Source organism: Cupressus sempervirens, chromosome 2, assembly GCF_028749045.1.
Source record: "Cupressus sempervirens isolate cs-2001-9-10 chromosome 2, ASM2874904v1, whole genome shotgun sequence".
NCBI lineage: Eukaryota > Viridiplantae > Streptophyta > Pinopsida > Cupressales > Cupressaceae > Cupressus > Cupressus sempervirens.
Window position 1 is genome coordinate 212,424,171 of NC_143119.1, and position 21,020 is coordinate 212,445,190.

General features: G+C 32.9%; 1 protein-coding gene across 2 annotated transcripts in view; it reads left to right on the forward strand.

The window, feature by feature from the left end:
* The window catches only part of LOC149571793 (protein NUCLEAR FUSION DEFECTIVE 4-like), a 50,753-nt gene extending 30,772 nt beyond the window's left edge, over positions 1-19,981 (forward strand). Inside the window, exon 2 of one of the 2 annotated variants that reach the window (XM_089809910.1) lies at positions 19,592-19,981. The gene's annotated coding sequence lies outside the window, so the exon portion shown is untranslated. Of the gene's footprint in view, positions 1-18,939; positions 19,384-19,591 lie in introns of those variants that run through there. The other variant, XM_089809921.1, reaches the window with a different exon arrangement.
* The last annotated feature ends 1,039 nt before the right edge of the window (positions 19,982-21,020 follow it).

The window sequence follows — 21,020 nt, forward strand, 5'->3', positions numbered from 1 at the left end:
CTAAACTTCTATATCTATATCTAATTTCCATTAAATTTTGTTTAAGCTCTTTCTTTTTGTCAACTTTTATGTATGCTAATAAAGTTATATTAATTTTTAACTATAAAAATTGAAATAATAATATTTTATAATAAATGTATTTTCAAATATTTAAAAAATTCTAAACCTATCCCAAACCAAACATAATTCTTTTTAAATCCTAAACTCCTAAACAATTTTCTCTAACATTTAAATACAAATTGTGTACCTAGAAACAACATGGTACACCATTCATTATTAAGTAAATCCTAAGTGTTTTCACAATATTTTCACATAAAAGAGTATGGACTAAATTTTTTTAAAATTATGCATATTAAACACTTAATCTAGTGAAATCTTCATTTTAAGCCCCAAAGTGAAAGGATATACACATATTAAACACTTGATCTAGTGATGTAATATCCACATTACATCAACTCAGTAAATACATTATATTCACATTCCTAGAGGTACTTTAGATTAACCAAAATAAAAATTAAAAAATCATGATGAATAAAAAAAATATCATTGTGATATTGCTACCAAGATTTAATTGCACATGATTTTGAGACAAACTCATTGACCCATGTTTCATGAGTAGTGATTCAACATGAATCCATCTCTCATGAGAATAAATGGAACACTTAGCACTCATTGGATCTAGGTGATGAGTTTCACTCAAAATCACACAGTTAAATCCTGATAACAATATCACAATTTGACTTGTTGTGGAAATTATCTCCTACTTATCAAATAATATCATGTTCAACTGAAAAACTTTTTAGATTAGTAGAAGAACATTCAATTAAAAAATGCCATCTTTTTTCACATGAAATATTTAAAAATAAATTAATTCTAAAATATCAAGATCATATTATATTAAAAAAAATAAAAGGAAAATTTCATTTATTCATTATTCATAATGGAGATTTTTAAAATGTACAAAAAATGTTCTAGATGAAGAAAGAGGATTAACTATAATTTGTTGCTTATCTACTTAAAGTTGTCCCAACAGCCATGCACTAAAACCATAACAAAAATTGTCAATACTTATGCTCAAATATTCCACTAGTCACAAAAAATCAAGATCAAAGAAGTGCTCCACATTTCCTAAGATGCCATAAAAACTCTCTTGTAGAATGTCAAGGGTTACATTGCCCCTTACAAAACAAATTTGATCGAGTGCTTCCTTTTATATCAAATAAAACTTGATGTTATTTTTAATCACTTAACAACAACTTGATTGGGAAGAACCTCAAAATATATTTAGAATTTTGAAAATTGGAATGACATTTTTGTGGAAGTAATTAGAGCTTTAGGTGGTTTGGAGATGTTATAGATCCTATAATGATTAGTTTGATAGTTTTGAATGAGGATAAGCACTAGAAATTGGAAAAATCTTAAGCCTTACACCTTCAAAAGTGAATTTATTTTTCTAAATGTGTATGGTATGACTAGAACAAAAGAGAAAAGTAGTGTTGAATAAGTTATTAAACTTTATCTAGAACAATGGTCCTATTTTTTTAAAATCATTTAAGGTTAAATTCAATGTAAACTTTAAAGACATAGATAAAAATGGAAATAAAGGCTATCTACGTGTGGTCAAAGTATACTTCCACTATTTTTTCACTTAAAATGGACTTTGTGAAGTAAAGGTGCTAATGGAAACCTCACTTAGACAAAATAGAGACAGGGTGTCTCAAACATTGCTAAAAAGATTTTTCATTATGGTTGGCGACTTGGTAGACTTCCCTTTGATTTTTGAGGCAAACATCCTCCCTTTCACAAGGTAAATATGTTTTTTATTTTCTCTTTTGTTAAAAAATGATGTAGTACCAATTAGGTTTCCTTTCAAGTTTGAGAAGATGTGGTTCCAATAAGGTTGTTTTTGTGATCTCATTTTATGATAGTGTTTTAATGCTCCTTTGTGGGAAGGATGAGAGAACCTTTACCTTTTTCAAGAAATTAGAATATCTCAATTCAGATTTAGAGGAATTGTATAGTGTCCATTTTAGGGATGTTTTTTATGGAAAAACTACATTTAGAGTAGTTACTTGAAGATTTCAACAATAAAGTAATTTAGGATAGGATGGAGGAGGCAAACATTCTTGAAGAAAAGTCCCTTCATTCTCAATATTATCAAATTCCTATAAGAAAAAAGATTTTTTATTGACAAAATTCTATAGAAAACTATCTCAATGAAGGAGGTTGTGGCACACAATTTTCTACAATGAAATAAAGGAAAGAAGGTCAACTAACATGATTAATTCAATTAATAATTTGAGTAGTCAATGGATCCAAGACAATATGGAAATAAATAGGGAAGCAATCTTGCATTTCAAGTTTCTTTTATTTGGGGATAATAATGGCTTCTCAAAGTGTAATGAATATATTCTCTATATAATTCCCAAGTTGGTGTTGGAGGATCAAAATAATATGCTTTAAAAATAAAGGAGAGGATAGAGATCAAGAAATTACTCATTGAATATCAAGATGTATTTTCTTGGAGTTATGAAGATCTAAAAATTTTCATGGATGGGAAATTCAAACATGAAATCCCCCTTGAGCCAGGAGCAACACCATTTAGATAGAAACAAAGGAACTATAACCCTATAGTTGAAGGAGTAATCTTCAAAGAGATTGATAAAATGTTGCAAGCTAGGATCATATATCCTATTCATCACTCTCATTGTGCCAATAAGGGAGAAGAATGGAGAGATAAGGATTTGTGTGGATTTTATAAATCTAAATCAAGCTTCTCTCAAAGATAACTTTACGCTTCCCAACATGGATCATCTCTTGAAGACTATTATAGGGTTAGAGCTGATGTCCATGTTAGATGGTTTTTTAGGGTATAATCAAATTCAAGTAGATGAGGTAGATCAGTTCAAGACAACCTTCACCATACCATGGGGTATGTTTGCATATAATAGGATGCCTTTTGGCTTAGTTAATATCAGTGCAACAATTCAATGTGCAATGAATTTAACTTTTGGTGATTTGAAGGATAGAATCATTGTCATAAACCTTGATGATTTGATAGTATTTTCCAAGAAAAGAAAATATCATATCAAAGACCTAGAAAGAGTGCTACAAAGATACAAAGATCATGGTGTCTCACTGAATCCCAAAAATTCAATATTTTGTGTAACAAGAAGTAAACTACTAGGTCACATTGTTTCTCAAGAAGGGGTGAAAATTGATCCAGACAGAGTTAAAGCCATTCAAAAATTAAGTTTTCCATTTAGAAAAACTAGAGTAAAATCTTTCTTTGGCCAAGTAAATTTCTTAAGGAGGTTTGTGCCTAATTTATCCAAAATGGTGAAGTGTATAGTAGATATGATGAAGGGTAATAAAGCTTTCAAATGGAGTGATATTGGCAAAAAGGCTTTTTAAGATATCAAAGATGCCATTGTCAAAGCCCCTATTCTTGTCCATCCAAACTATACTAAAGAATTCATCATATATTGTTATGCATTATAGAATACCATGTCAGCCATATTGATGCAGTAAAATAAAGAAGGACTACAAGCCCCAATTTCTTTCATGAGTATGCCATTTAAGAATCAACAATTGAGATACTCACAAATGGAGAAACATGCATATGTAGTGGTGAGAGCTCTCAAAATTTTTAGGTTTTATCTTTTGCATTCTCATTTAGTGATACATGTGCCAAATTCTATAGTGAAAAGGATTTTGATATAGCAAGAGATTGGTTGCAAGAATAGAGGAGTTTGGATAGCAAAGGTTCAAGCGTATGATATAGAATTTAAGCCAACCAAACTCGTGAGAGGAAATGCACTTTGTAAAGCCTTGGCAAAAGATCAATAAGTTAAAGAGGAAGATACTCGAAAGGTTCTAATGGTAAGTCTTCAAGATCCTTGGTTTTCAAATATTGCATACTTTTTGACATACGATGAGTGCCCTGATGGATTGACAGCTAAGCAAAGGAGAGACCTTAAAAAAGGCTTTAAAATATGTTATTCATGATGATATTTTGTATAAGAGAGCTATTTATGGTACATTTCTAAGATGTGTTGATAAGGAGCAACAAGAAAAGCTCTTAAAGTGTTTTCATAATGAAGCATACAAAGGAAACTTCTCTTCTACTATCACTACTTTCAAAATCTTAAGGAAATGATACTATTGGCCCAATATGTTTAAGGATGCATATAAGTGGGTTGTTGATTATCAGAAATGCAGGATGTTTACTGGTAAACCTCAATTAGATGCCTTACCTCTTAGGATTGTGGTGATTGAAGCTCCTTTCAATCAATGGGGTTTGGATTTTATAGGCCCAATAAATCCTCCTTCCATTCAAGGGCATTCTTATATCCTAACTACCATGGATTATTTCAAGAAATGGGTGGAAGCCAAGCCAATGAAGAAGACTTCATCAGAAGTAGTATGTGAGTTTCTCAAAGAACATATATTGGTTAGGTTTGGAGTTCCTATAAAATTGATAATGGAAAATGCATCTTATTTTTCTTCCTCAAAAATTGTTGAGTTTTTTTATGATAACGATATCCAAGTTGGTTGTTTCACTGATTATTTCCCTCAAGGAAATGGGTAGGCTGAATCTAGCAATAAGAATTTGATTAATGTCTTGAAGAAATTGGTCTTAGATAATTATAGAAGTTGGCACAAGAAGATACATGATGCTTTATGGGCAAATAGGACCACACCTAAAAGAGCCATTGGGATCTCACCTTTTGAGCTAGTTTATGGAGTAGAAGCTAACTTGTCATTACCTCTAGATCTTTCTACATTTAAATTGAAGACTATGATTGAAGAGGATGTTTTCAAAGATGGATTAGTAAATAGAATACTGTATATCACCAAGTTGTAGAAGGAGAGAGAAGAAATGGTAGATAGAATCACTGAATATCAAGGGAGAGTCAAGAAGTTATTTGATAAAAGAGCGAGACCCAGGAAATTCATGGAAGGTGATTTGGTCCTACTATGGCATAAGAGACATGAACCAAGAGGAATGCACTCCAAGTTTTAGTCTTTTTGGAAAGGGAAATTTCAAATCATATAAGTGAGCCAGAATAACTCTTTCAAGTTGGCATAACCCACTAGAGAAACCCTACCATGTTCTTATAATGGGTAGGATTTGAAGTTGTATCAAATGCAAAATTGAAAGTAGGTAATCCATGCATAGTAGCTAGTAAGGTAGGTTTTTTTCCTTAGTTAGTTGTTCCTACTTTCTTATATTATTCTATTCTTTTTGGTTTCCAAGTTGTCACATTGTTATGTGGAACTAGAGATTGCTAGGATTCTTTTAAGCATTATCATGCTTAATCCATAGATAGAGCTAGTTTTGCCTGGTTTTTATTCCTATTCATTTTGGTTCTAAGTTGCAATCAAGTCAATGTCCAATTTGATTCTATGTCTAGAATGCTATCAAATGACTCACTTCTCATCATCCCTTTTCAAGCTAACCTATGCAGGAAATTATGTGAGCAATGCACTAGTCAAAATGCTAGGTGATTAAGGGTTTGGTGGGTTAGTTATAAAATTCTCCTTGATGATAAGAAGTGTAATATACCCTCTAGTAATGATATTTGATATTAAATAATTAACATCCATATTTTAAAGAAAAGAACAGTCGATAGATATATTGATAAAAAATTAATCATGATGCCATCCATCTAGAATAAATTATTAAATACTTTTCAATATAACTTATTTATAAATCTATATACTAAGCTAATAATCATATACATTATTATCTTTAGAATCTACTATATTAACCTAAGTTTTCCTAAACTAATGAAATGACTTAATCTTTATCAAAGGGTCATAACCCTTTATCTCATACAATTGATAGGTCATGCCCTTAGGATAAAGAATATAAATATCCTATGGAAAACATAAGAAAGAGGGGCAAAGCATGAGATATTTATTAGGATAACCCGATAACTGAGCATTACAGAAATGGTGGAAAAATATCGACCTTCATCCTATGTAATATAATCCACATAGACCCATTGATAGGGAGTTTACTGGGATGGAAAAACACCAAATGAATATACCATCAAAGGAAGGAAGATTTTTATAACTGTTACCATAACAATGTGTAGCCACCAAGACCCCTCAAGCCATGATCAAACAAAGCACATGAAGGAAGAGGACATTGGGATTAAATCACCACATGGATGCACAACCAAGAGAAAGCAAAAGGATTGGAATAGATCAAAGGTGAACACGTCACAACTGCACATTTTCTTAAGGACTATAAAAAGTGATCAAATGAATAAGGTGACAAATAGGATCATACATTGGCTAATGAAGGAGTGTGGACCCCACATCAAATATAAATACCAAATTGGAAAGATGATCCACGTGGATGTTACCAAAATAGGAGAAAACATATTCAAAGGGAAACTCATAGAAAGGGAGCTGACATGGAGTATACAAGAAGGAATGACCACAAACATTAAATGAACTGCCACGTAACTCGATAAAAGGTCATTTGATGGAGAAATAACCACAATGTCATGGGAAGGAAACTTTACCACTAAAAGTATATAGGAAGGAAGGTGATTATTGATGTGAGTCTGTGATCTCCACAAGGTAAGTCAAGGGTATATTAAGTTGTCTAAATATTATTATTAAATGGTAAATATTTATTTAATGTGGTGTATTATTAAGTAAATCTATATGCATATACAAATTCCATATATATGTGCAAATATTATATGAGATTAAATATATGGGGATTATATATATACATATAAGTAAATGTATTTTCTAAACAATTATTCATGGATTTAAGTCATAATAAAATGAAAGAATATAATCATTGACAATATGATCCAAGCATGTCTTGGTGGGGAGCATTCATTGCAAATGTCATGGAATGATCCAAGGTTATCCTTCACGTATTTTGTATTAGAGACGGGTTCATTCCCATTTGGCAATTACAATGAAGTAAATGGAAAACTCTTAGTTTTAGTATCAAAGATAGGTATTACTACCCATTTGGCTGACACAACAAAGATGGATATAATTTTGGTATCTAAGATAGGTAGTATACCTATTTGGCCAACTATTAAGAAAAGGTTTATGTATTGGTATCAAAGATAGGTATTATACCTATCTGGCCAATTATTAAGGAAAGATTTATGCGTTGGTATTAGAGATAGGTATCATAACCTATCTGGCCAACTTTTAAGGAAAGATATGTATGTTGGTATCAGAGATAGGTATTATACCTATTTGTCCAAACACTAAGGGATGTTAATATGTATGGGTGCTTCCACCTATCAACATACTTAAGGAAAGATAATGGTAGAATATTCTAATGGTGTCAACATATGCATATGTGAACCTTAAAGGGTGTACTCTAGAAAAGACAGTTGAAAAGCTAAGGGTTAGGTAACCTAATCTAGAGACGCCTTTAAGGTTGGGTTAGGATAGAGGGTAGAATAGTAAAATATATTTTATTATTGTATAAATTCTAACATTGGTTTTGTAGTTATTAATGTCCTATTAGGGGGGACATTACAAGAAGGTTTAGAAACTCTAATGATTCATCATATAAGGATTTAGAAGGATTTTGAGGACAAGGATCTATAGTAATTGAATTTCAATGGAAGATATCACAGGTTACCAATCTCAGAATATAGAGAAATTAATTGGTATCAGCAACTACATGGACGAGTGGAAAAGTCAATCAACAAAAAGAATGCATGCCATTGATCAGATGAAAAATCAATTGCTCTTAGAGATATATTCTTGACCATCAGATGAAGATCAAATCAAAGGTGTTCGCAACATCACAACCCACATTCCATGTGATGAAAGATAAGTCACAAAAATGTGAGTGTAGATGGACAATTAAGTCAAATAATTATTGCATGTCCGTAAGAGTTTAAAGTTAATCATGAGTTAATGTTGTAATGAAGTGAAAGAATGCATTTGCAATGTCACAAGAAGTTAAGGTTAACTCTTAATGTAGGTTGCAAAAGTGCAACAGATCATGATAGTCAAGGTAAATAGTTTTTGCAAGGTCATGAGTTGAAAGGTGTTCAAAGCATTCTAAGTTTTGAACTCACGAAAATGGTAACAATTAAAGTTAAGTGTAAGGTAATTGTAGTTTCACGTGCAGTAATACAATTAAAATATTTTAAGTGGCAAAATTTCAAAACATAACTCAAGATAGATAAATTGTGAACCATCGCACTCTCGCAAATGGTTAATGTTAATTATGAGTTAAAGTTGCAAAAGAGTGATAAGATGTATTCACATGTTTGCAAGTGGTTAAATGAAACCTTGAGTCAACACAAAAAAATAATGAGAGCCAATCATCGCATGTTCATAGTAGGTTAAATTTAACTCTATGTCAAGGTTGCAAAGGTGTGATCATGTTAGTCTCTAGTCATCACTAAGTCGCTATTGTTGGTAGAATGGAGACATGTCAAGTTGTGAAGTGGCGAATAAGAGGAATCACAAGGTCATAGGCTAAAAAGAATTCAAGACATTCCAGGCTATGAAATTGTGAAATGAAATAATAGTTGTTGGATCACATCATCGCATTGAGTAAAGATATTGAATGAATGATAGCTGCAAAGAAGCAACAAGGGAGAAATAAGGAAGATTGCTAGGTTTTAATCTTGATCATTGATCTCAGATCAATGCCCAGAACTCAAACTTGTTGAGATCATTGAAATACAAATTACATGGATTTGGTGCCAACAACAAAATATGAAGAGAATGAAGACTTTCACAAGGCTTTTGAAATCATATGAAGATAGAAACCCACCATGTCTTTTCAGAAGTGCCATTGAGCTAGGGTCATTGATGGGGATGATGCCATGTATCCATACCATGATGCAAATTAGATATTTTCATAACTTAGTCTTATTTCCTTTCTATTATGTAGTTGTTTCTCTGGTAGAACTCGGGGATGAAAAAAAACTATAAATGTAATTTCTTCTGATAAAATAAAGGTCAACAAACTTGATGGTGAATTGGCTCTATAATTCCATTTACCTAATTTTCTCTTTATATTTTATTTCTCATTCATATATTAGTTCTATATTAAGATTTGAAGGGCAATCACATGTGATTCTATGATAATCATGTGGATTCCATTTCAGTATGGTTCTTACAATATAGTTAATTCTATTTACTTGTTCATATGTGATCCTAGTTCTCCTCTTGTTTGTTTCATGGCATGATAAAAGTAGCTTCATTGGGAATAGAAGAATAACTATGTATGAATCTATTAGTAACTTTTTGAATTCCATTTTATCTAAGTCTAATAGTTAAAGCAATTCCATTTGTCCCTCATGCACATCTCTTCTTCCTTTCTCCTTTTTATATTTAAATGATTAATCTGCATTTAGAATAGGAATATGAGTCCAAAAATCTCAAAGATAACCTACTATAGTCATTCCATTGGGTGTGATAGGTTGTCCCATATATTTTTCCTGAATTGTTTGTGCCTACAAGCAATTTGTTTAGCCTTTACTACTCTCAAGTTAAGAGCTTATTCTGTCAAAACTTTTGATCTAAGAAAGACGTATTTGTTCCACATCACTGCAAATCCTAAGGGAGCTATACCTTGTAATTTAGAGGGTAGTGATAGAACACATACACTGACCCATTTGTTGGTAACATCCTTTTACTTCTCCAAAACATTGGGCATTAACAGAGTGAAGTTATAAAATCTACTAGGAGAACAAACTATTAACCAACATGTAAGAATTTGCCTAAGGGAAAAATTCACCTAGGAACTAAGAACTCAAACACAAGCACACAGTAGACCAAAAGAGAGAGAGTATGATTAGAATGATGATATATTCAATATGTCATGATAAGAGTACACTACGAGTGCCTATATATAAACGCCTCTGAGAAAGCACCTAGAATGTCTCTAGAAACAACTAGGAGATAACGCAACTAAGCACCTTATCCAACATTCTAGATGAATGGATAAGAATGACAAAGTGTCATATGTGTGTAGAAGATTCTTGTGTTGTATACAACATGTGCTTAAAAAAGGTGCAGACCCCTATGATGTCATCATGACAACTCACAAGAGTGCACAAACTCCTAAGTGTCTCACAAATAAAATAATGCAAAATAATTAAATAATGCATTTACCTAAGTAAACTTAAGTAAGTGTAAATAGTAAATTACGTATTTACACCAACACCCCCACTTAAGTGCAACTTAGGGGAATGCCCTTAAGCTCACAAAAACTAGGATGAAGATTCATAATGGGTCCTAGCTACTAGGCCATATTAGGCACCCATATACATAATGAAAATGCAAATCTCTCATAAAGCGGGGAAAGAGGGAAAATCTCATGGGAAAAACCCTCCCCCAAAAAGAGAGATAAATAGGGATGCATTGATGGATGGAGTAATCAATACCCCCCCATTATGACATGCATCTAGTATATACATAAGAGAATGTGAGAAGGAAGAGAGATATAATAGGCTCCCCCCCCCCCCAAAAAAAAAAAGAATGCCAACAAGTGAAAGTTTCTTTGATGAAGAAGCTAGGCTAAGAATGTAGAATGATGTTCCTCCCCTTAGGAAGAAAAAATGGCAAAGGTACACTCCTAAAGATGTATTCTAGCCCTAAAACTTGCTCAAGTATCCCCGTGTTGATGCTGGTGTTCACCCCTTCCAACTATGCTGAAAAGAACAAATACAAATCAGGCAAGGATGTTTGTTGAACCTGTTCCAGTGAACCATCTATCTCCTCAACTGACAAAGAGACCTCCACTAATTGATGTTCATAAGGATCCACAATCATGCCAACCTATACAGATTGATCATGTAGAGAATGGACATGAGGGTCAGAGTGAGCCCTCACAAAAACCATAGAAGGATCACATTCATCAATGAGAAGATGTAAGTCCTCAAGTCTATCTCCCAAGTCATCTAAAGTTGCAGCTAGAAGATGAGATGTACCATCCTGTGTTGGACCTTTCACTTTGGCAATGTAAGCATGTGGACTGGACTGATGTGACCTCTCATTGCAACTGTCGATAGAACCCCACATATCTAAACCTGTTGAAGCACTATCGCTGGTGTCACTATCAGTTTCCATTATGTATGATGTGCAGAGAGGATTAGAGGATAAGCTAGGTGAACTTTCCTCAAAGTGAACATCCTTCTCCACAAATATCTCATGAGTCTTAGGATCCATAAGTCTATAAGCCTTCACATTGTCTTCATACCCAATGAAAGTTCAAGGCCTAGGTGCTAGTGCCTTGCAATTCCTAGAAGATAGTTTTCCCATGCTTAACAAACGAAGACTCTAAAATGACTCACAACTAGTTTTCTACCACACCATGCCTCAAAAAGGGTCTTCCAATCTAAGGCTAGATGAGGAGATCTATTAAGTATGTGAGTAGCACTGCTAATGGCTTCAACTTCTAGTGTAGGATCGAAAGACTTGGCTTTGATCATGCAACTTACCATGGTCTTGAGAGTCCTAATCCTCATAGCTACAATAGATGTCTTGTGCAGACTAAATGTTGGTGAGTTCTGAAGATCAATCACCTCAATTCTGCAAAAGTTCTTAAGTCTTCTGTCTACATATCTATTCTCATTGTCCACCCTTAGTACCTTGATGGTTTTTCTTGACTTGTGTTCAACATGAGTCTTAAAGTCTTGAAGCTTATGAGCAACTTCACTCTTATGATGAAGGAAGTAGACCCAAGTGAATCTTGAAAAGTCATCAACAAATGTGAGTATGTAGCGGCCTTGGCTAACTAAAGTCACTGCAAAGGGTCCTGCTAAAATCATGTAAACTAGCTGCAAAACAACCAGAGCTCGAGAAGACTTCCCTTTATCATACTTCTCCCTGAGATTCATATCCACTAAACAAGATGAATATTCTCCCTTAGAAAAGTTAATATTGGGTAGACCTTTTACTATATTTTTAGAGAAAATTTATTAAAGAGAGCGAAAGTCAAGGTGACCAAACTGCTCATGCCATAAGTCGATGTTTGAAGTAGAGTGAGTCAACAAGGCTTGAGAAGGACTCTTAGGCACAAAGTGGGAGAAGGAGTAAAGCCTCTTCTCATCATTGAATTTCCCCACTACAACCAATGAATTATCTTTAAGACTTCAAACCATCACTAAATCTGGAAGGAACTCAACCTTATGACCATCTCCAAGGTGAGTGATTTGATAAATTGATAGGAGAATGTAGCTAAGATTTGGAACATACAAGACATCTTTGAATTCCCCATTTTCCATTTCCACGTGTCTTTTCTCTTCAACTTCCATCTTAGTATCATCTCCCATGAAGATGTGTGGTACCTTTGACTGTGTCAATGAAGAAAAGTCTTCCTTTGAAGAACCCATGTGGTAAGAGGCACCTAAGTCAAGTATCCATTTCGAAGAAGAACTTGTGTTTTTCGTAAGTGCTTTCCCTTTACCCTTTGAAGAGGTTGGAGTAGAATCCTTGGAAGTACCTAGCACTTGAATCTTGTTCTTCTTGAGTAGATTTTCTAACTCATCGATTCTTTTTGTCTTGCAATGATGCTTGTCATGATTTGGCTTTTTACAATATGCACAAAAGAGTTTGTCCTTCTTGTTAGTACTTCCCTTCTTGTTTGAAGAAGAACCCCTTGTTGAGAGGAGGACTGTTGTGTCTCAAATTGTGATTTCTACTTCCACTACTTCTTTTTGTTGTTGCTTTTCCCTCCTTGACTTGATTTGTGCTCATCACTAGCCACCAAGGCTTTGGTCTTTGATGATTTGAGAAGTCCAAAATCCATCAAGTGAGATTGTTCAACAATCAATATCTCTTCAAATGTATGAAAGGAAGGCTTGTGGTAAGCAAATCCCATGGTCAACCTATGAGTATTAAAACTTGAAAGAAAGTTAGTGTACTTAGAAGGTAGCCTCTTCAGGATGTGATGAATCAACCTATCATCCTTCATGGGATTTCCACAATCTTTAAGAAGTGCCCTATACTCATTGACTTTGATAATGTAATCCTAAATTGTGTCAAAATTCTTTGGATCCAAAAGAAGTTGATCATCTTCAATCTGAAATCCCTTTTCTTCATCCATCTTACCATACAATTGTTCAAGTTTATATCAAGCTACTTTGGATTCTAAAGAATTTTTATTGTGAAAGATAAGATCCCCATGTACACAATTCTTGATAACTCATAAAGCTTGTTGGCCTTGATTTTTCTACTCAATGAGTTCTTTAGCATCAGTAGGTTTGGTAATTGTACCATCAACATAAATACTATATCCTTTTTCCATTAATCTACTCCATGCAATATCTTTCCATGTAGAATAGTTGCATCAAGTTAGAGGAGGACATTTAAAACTCATTATGTATAAAATGAAAAGAGCACAAAATAGAGACATAAGAACATAGTACACCCCCCCCCCCCCCCCCTTTTCACGCAATCAAAAGACCCCTGCAAAAAAGATGCTTTTGGCACTTTATAAGTACTGTGTTTACAATGGGCCACTTGTCAAAAAGAACAAAGTGGAATTTTTGATTTTTCTTTTACAACTACCTTATGAGGCTTAAATTTTTCACTTAAGCACTATAGCTTAGATTTATAAAAATTCTGAAAAAGAATCAAAGATTTACAATGCTGAAAAAGGCCTAATTCTGAAAGTGAGAAATTAGTCCAAATAACCATAGAATCTGACTTCAAATTTGGAAAGTAGATAAAAAAATAAGCACTTTCAAAAAAAAGAACCTGAAAAAGTGACCAAATGTGATCGTACAGAGCATTTGAAGTTGCAAAAAGTAAGATTATGCATGTATAGTTGCCAAAAAATGCAATTTCTGCAAAAATTTTACACCAAAACTAGAAAAAAAGACAACCACTGGAAAATTCATAAAATTCTACCCAATCTCAAAAAAATTGCACCTGAATCAGAGTCTGGATGTTCGAGTTATGGGCTTGCAAAGTTAGGCTGCCAAATTAAAAAGCAATTTGAAGAGGGGTCTAGAGAAAAAATTATGAGTATAAATTTGACGATCAAATAGCTATCACTGTAGTTGTAAAATGCCTAGTTTTGATGGTCAAACGATTGTCAATTTTAACCTCAATAAATGATGACATCATCAAAAAGGAGCACCCTAGTTGTCATGTTTGGATTAGTTGGCCATTCATACCGTATGGAATGACATGTGGTAAATATCTATATGATGATGTGGTAGGACTAATTTCCACATGGTGATGTAGTAGTATCAAGTGATGCTAAGCCGACAAAAAAATACAGTGGCACAAAAGACTGTCCACATGTTGTGAAAGGAAACCACTGCATGTCCTTGGTGTGACTGTGTAGTGAGTTGTCTCCTGCATGGTGGGGGTTATTGAAAAAATAACGGCATATTAAAATCATGGATTGTGAATATTGTGGGTTACCGTAAAACTAGGCTTTGTTGGCAGAGTTGCACTGCCTGCAAAAAATAGCCAATCATCGCTGAATGTAAGTAGAAGCCAGAATCTAATGAAAGATGCTATTGCAGGGAGTTTTCTACACCTTGAAAAATTGAGGCATGGGACAATCATTGCAGTCCAGTGGAAAATGTGAAATGTGATAGCACGAGCTAGAATTACCAACTGCACAGGTCGAGAAAGTTGAAGGGCACTGAAGTTTTACAAACAGCACCAAATTTTTGAGAATGTGAAAACTGCAAGCTCGAAATTCCAACTTTCGCTTCACCTACCAAAAAAATGAAATAGTGGTCGAGGATTGAGAAAATAGCGAGCGGAGAGTGGTTTTTGTGCAGTCACCAAAAGAAGTGTGTGTGTCAAAATTTTCTCCTGCTGCTAAAAATATGATCGTGGGGCGAAGAATTGTTTCTGCGGCAATTTTCAACTATTTAATCCCACATTTTGTGTGTGGGAAGCTTGCAAGTCTTTAAAACCAAAGCCACCCACAACGAATAATAAATGTGAAGTGTGGTCACTAGGTGGGCTTGTGGAGGGTTACTAGAATTGTTGGGTGCTTGTTGCCAGATTTCATGCAATACCCGTAGCAAAAACTGAAGATTTGTATAGTATGATCATTGTAATGCCTACGAATGTAATGAAATTCCCCTACGAACACACAATAAATTACTCCAAATGGTAGATCTAGGGTGTCACTACCCAGGACTGCTAAAAAAAAATTCTCTGTTAGGTGCCCAAAGGGTGACAAAAAATTATAGAGAAATAAAAAAAAATTCTCTGTTAGGTGCCCAAAGGGTGACAAAAAATTATAGAGAAATAAAATAAAAGTGCCACAAAAAATGACCATATCCGAATAGCAAATCGGGGTCTCTGAGTTTTAATTTGCAAAAAAAAAAATTCTCACAGTCGACTTTGGGCCAAGGTAGCTAAGTTTATAGTCAATTGTCACCAGTTCAGTGTTTCAAACGTAATGGTGAGGTTAGATCTGGCTCTAAATGCTCCCAATTTTTGTAGCACTCTAGATTTAGGCTGAGGTGATGAAGCAAGCGTGGTCTCGAATGACTATGTGATGAGAAAATCTCCAAGAGTTCTGATACTGTGTAAGAATTTTCCTAAGAGAAAAATTCACCCAAGAACTAAGCACTCGAACACAAGCACACAGTAGACCAAAAGAGAGAGAGTATAATTAGAATGATGATATATTCAATATGTCATGATAAGCGGACACTAGGAGTGTCTGTATATAAAGGCCTCTAAGAAAGCACCTAGAATGTGTCTAGAAACAACTAGGAGATAAGACAATTAAGCATCTTATCCAACATTCTAGATGAATGGATAAGAATGACAAAGTGTCATATGTGGCTAGACAATTCCTGTGTTGTAGACAACATGTGCTTTAAAAAGGTGTGGACCCCTATGATGTCATCATGACAACTCACAAGAGTGCACAAACTCCTAGGTGTCTCACAAATAAAATAATGCAAAATAATTAAATAGTGTATTAACCTAAGTAAACTTAAGTAAGTGTAAATAGTAAAGTACATATTTACACCAACACAACAAACAAAAATTTATGTGTGGACATTAAGAATATTGTTTCTATAAATTCTATTTTCATTTTTATAAATTTACCTTAGACACAAAAGCCTACATATAGTTTTTGTAAGGAATTTCAATGGGCTAAGCAAACAAGATATAGAAGAAAACCTCAAATTGATGCAGGAGCATCCAACACTGAAAGGGCAATCCAATATCACCCAAAAATATGTTTAGAAATAGTTTTTGTTTAATGTGTTTGTACTTCTAGATACCCATTTCAGCCAAATAGATTTTCCAACTCCCATATTTCTATTATTAATTTTTTGGGTTAGTATTTTTGTGTATCTTGAGATACATGTAAATGTAGAAATTGGGTTATTTTGCTATAGAGCCATAACTATGAAGAATTAGAGGGTTTTGTTTGGAGGGAAGGTTGTAATTGGAGTTTTAAGCACCAAAGAGAATGAATCAAGTGAAAAGGCTTCATAGTTTGGAAGCTATTACAATTTTAAGTTGCTTGGAGACCTCCTAGAAATGCTTCAAAGTCATATTTGAGGTACTAAATAGTTGGGTACAACCTTAAAAATGGAGGTAAAATGTAGGCACCCACAAGGATATGGAGTGTTTAGAGATCTTTTTGAAAGTGTAAATGATTTCTCAATCAGAGTCTCAAATCAAAAGTTGGACTACCTTTTCTAGAACCTTGTATCTTTGCACCAACTTCTAGTTTTACTTCTAGAATCTCTTTTTTGGTGTAGGTCACCAAATGTAAAAATATTAAATGTATTCCTAATCCTAAACCTAAGATAGGCTACTTAAGGTGTAAAGGCAATTTTTTGGTGGAGTTTAGGAGAAGGTACTGTGAGAACGGTTTTTCTCCTTAATATGAAAATATTGTAGCCCAAAGCCATGTAGTTGGCTCTATTTTTGAGGTGTAAAGGCAATGTTTTTGTGGAGTTTGGGAGAAGGTACTTTGAGAAGGGTTTTTCTCTAGAACATGGTAATATTGTAGCCCAAAGGGCATGTAGTTGGGTCTATTTTTGTTGTAATACATGTTGTAGCTTCTCATTTCAGCTTATATAAGTTCCCTTTTCTATTGTTTTCATTTTTGTCTCAATTTTTGCCCTCATCACAAATGGATTACTTGATCTTGTTCATATTGATTTGTATGATCCTACTAAGACAAGAAGTCTACAAGGTGGTAGATTCTTCATATTATTGATAGATATTTATTCAAAGATTGTAAGATTAACTTTAATGAAGAATAAATATAAGGCCTTTGATAAGTTGAAATATTTCAAAGTATTGGTTGAAAATGAAACAAGTCTAAAGATTATGAATCTAAGATAGTGAGTTAGGGAAGGTGGTAACTAAAACTGCTCTTGGTGTGGAGTGTAATGAACAATAAGGAAGATTGTAAGGTAAAGTCACAAATCGAGTGGAAAGCACTCAAAGACTTCATGTGAACTTGTGAGATGGAGCTTGAGAAGAAAGGTCATAAGAGAGTCAAGTTTGGGCTAGAAGATTATTACAATAGCCTAGAATGGTGAAGACACATAAGAAATTAGGTTGATTCTAGTATAGTTTTTTTGAACTCTTAGTAGAGCTATGGTATTTGTTAGGGCTTAAAAGAAAAATATTTAATAATTACATACAAATTTGAATAGTAGAGAAGAGGAATAAAGTACACAAGAATATATCAAGATGACACAAAGATTTAGCATAGTTCACCCAATCTTGGGCTACATCCACCAAACAAAGAGTCTAATATTATTATCTAGTAAATCAACTTGATTACATTCTACAATTAATTATAACTTGATACAACTACAAGAAGCTTTTGAATTCACTTGCACAATGTCATAACCCTAATAAATTTCAACAACTTATAGTAGTTATAAAATAAGGTTAGAATATGTCAACCAAAATAAAATAAATTTCAATGTCTTTACATGATAATAAAAGTCATTTTTTGGCTTCAAGGGGCATTTCCTCTCGACCTTGTTGCTCAGACCCAACAATGGTTTGCCCCTTAACCCCATATTGGAGGTGTTGCCTCTAAACCCCTATTGAAAAATGTAGGGATAAAATATGATGATAAAAGTGAGGAAAGGTTAACCTTAGTCTAATAGTAAGACTTAATGCATAGGTTTGTATAACAACAAGATAGAGTTGATGTAATTTTTTTCAATACAGATTGTAAGACCAAATGCATAGGTTTGTATAAAGTTTAGGTGGGCTCAACTTTTAATTTTTTATATGGTCTCTTTTATGATTAACAATACTATGGGTTTAAGTTCATAGTAGATTTTTTGTATGTGATGTAAAGCAAAGTAGTTCATACCAAAGCATATTGGAATTTTATGGTCTAAATATAATTCATGGATCATCTAATATTTCTTAATAATGTAGTACTATATTATTAATATTAATAAAAACTATTATTTATTCACTGATATAAAATATTATTTAAAATAAATTTTAATCTTAAATTTTATTATATAGAAAAAATAAATACCCATTTTTTCAAAAATATATACAAAAGATATCAAAGATATTACATTCAATTCTATTTTTAACTATTTTTTTAATGAAAAAGCCAACTCCTCTATCCTTATTTTTTTACTTAAATATTTAAAGCAATTATTATTTTTATCGTTTAAGAGTTATTTTATTTTATATGTTTATTTTATATTATTATTTGAAAACCATTTTTTAGTTGATAACTATTTTATTTATTCAAGAATTATTTATTTTTGTTTAGAACTATTAAAAATAATGTTTTACTTTTATTTACTTAAAAGTTTAATCTTGACAAACTTAAATGAATGTTAATTCTATTTATTATTAATTGTATAATATTTCTATTTAATCATGAAAAATATAGTTAAACACAAGATAATATTTTATTAAATATATTTTTTGTGAGGTAACTTTTTTGGATATGATTACTAAGTTATTAAAGTTTTACAGGAAAATCAAGTGAAATTCATTATTTCACTTATCATTCTAGTAATTCCTTTGTACATGGCATGGAGAGCAGATAGTAATGAAAGGACATCAATGGTAAACAAAGTGATTTTAGAGCCACTACACATTGAAAGAGATTCACATAATTTGAATAAATAAGCCATTATTGAGTATGCTAATAGTCTGTTATGGAGAACAATTTGCAACATTGACTTTTGCCTAATATTGTTTTCTTCATCAATTGTTATAGCATCAGGGGAAGTGGAAATTAATAGCATGAGTTAGCTTGCATCATCTCTTGGATATGTACACCAAGATATCACTATATTTGTCACTTTGATATCAGCAAGTCAATTTTTGGGCCACTTTGGGAGTGGAGCTATATCTGATTATTTGATCTCTAAATTTGGAGTAGCAAGGCCAATATTGGTTGTTCTAGCTCAGTTGATTATGTGTTATGGGTATTTACTTATAATAATAGTAGACTTTTTCCCTCTAGCTCTATACTTAGGTTCTATTTTTATAGGATTTTCTTTTGGGACAAATTGGTGTTTGAGTTCCATTGTAGTATCTAATTTATTTGGGCTATGCCATTTTGGGATATTGTACAATATCATGATGATGGGGAATCTGATTGTATTGTATGTTCTATCAGTGTGGGTTGCAGGATATCTCTATGATGTAGAGTCCACAAGGCAAGGAGGAGGATAGTGCAAGGGTAGCATATGTTTTAATCTCACCTTCATAATTTTGACTAGTATTTCTATGTTTGGAACATTAGCATCATCCATCCTATGTTGGAGAACAAGATATAGTTACAAAAAAAGAATGGGTGACTAAATCAGTCTTGTCAACATAATGGCAGTAGATACAAAAGTTTGACTCACTCAGTTTTAGAATTCCACTTGCTTTAGTGTGAAGATAAATTAATTTGGATTAAATTTTGTACATATAAAATATTTGCATCATGAATTTTATTTCCTTCAAGTTGAGAGTTCACTCTAGTAATACAATTACAAAGAATAATCTTTGTTGTTTGCAACTATAGCATTGTTTAAATTTTACCCTTAATAATGTTTATTTGACATTTACATGTAAATATAAGCTTTATTTATTTAAAAATAGCTAAATATGTTAGCTTGTGGATTCATCTTTGTAAATAGACACACCTAATTATAAACTTAAAATATATTTTTTTATAAAGAAAAAATAAGTGAAATTGGGGATAATATGGGATCTTTTTGAAGTTATTCTTGTTGTGATATTTTTGTTGATTTATATAGTCTACTAGTTTTATAATTAAAATTTAATTAATAATTTTAATAGTCCAAATGGTCAATTGGTTGCATTTTTAAGAGTATAAATAAGGTTCAAACCCTCACCAAGCCCTGAATAAGTGTTAATGCTAGTTCAGGTCCACCTCAGTGGATGTGAAAGAAATTGGTAGTAAGTATGACATTTATCAGCTTGCTAGTGGTTTTGAAAGAATCTGGATTTGGTTGGTGAAGATGTGTAGAGGATGGTGTTACAAAGGATATTGCCAAACCTTCTCTATGTTGGACTACTTAAGGACCCCATGCTACATGACATAGGTTGTATGCTACTCACAAATCTAAATTCTTTTTGATAGATATTTCTTTCATATTTTATGTCTGGCCTACATGAGTCTTTTGTGCTTAGTGTTTCTATATTCAAAAAATGCTAGTATTGCACTCCCATGGGCTTGCGATCACTATTAGATTTTCACACTTGGTAGTTTGTCTTTGCTAGCTCCACTAACATCTCCCATGAATTATTCAAATGATCTATAGAAATGATTTTTCTATGTAGATTTGTTGCTAATTCCTCCATAGAAATCAAAGTGCTAATATTAGGTAAACCAAGTACAATTTTTCATTCTTTACATTCAAACATATCACCTATACTATGGGGGCTAATTATGACTATTATTCCAGCAAAGTGATAAATCCCCTCTATTGTAGAGCTTGTGATAGGATCAAACTTTTCAACAAAAGAATTGAGATCCTTTTGTGCATCATCTGCACTTTTATACAAATCCTCAATAAAGTTAGAAAGTTTTGACA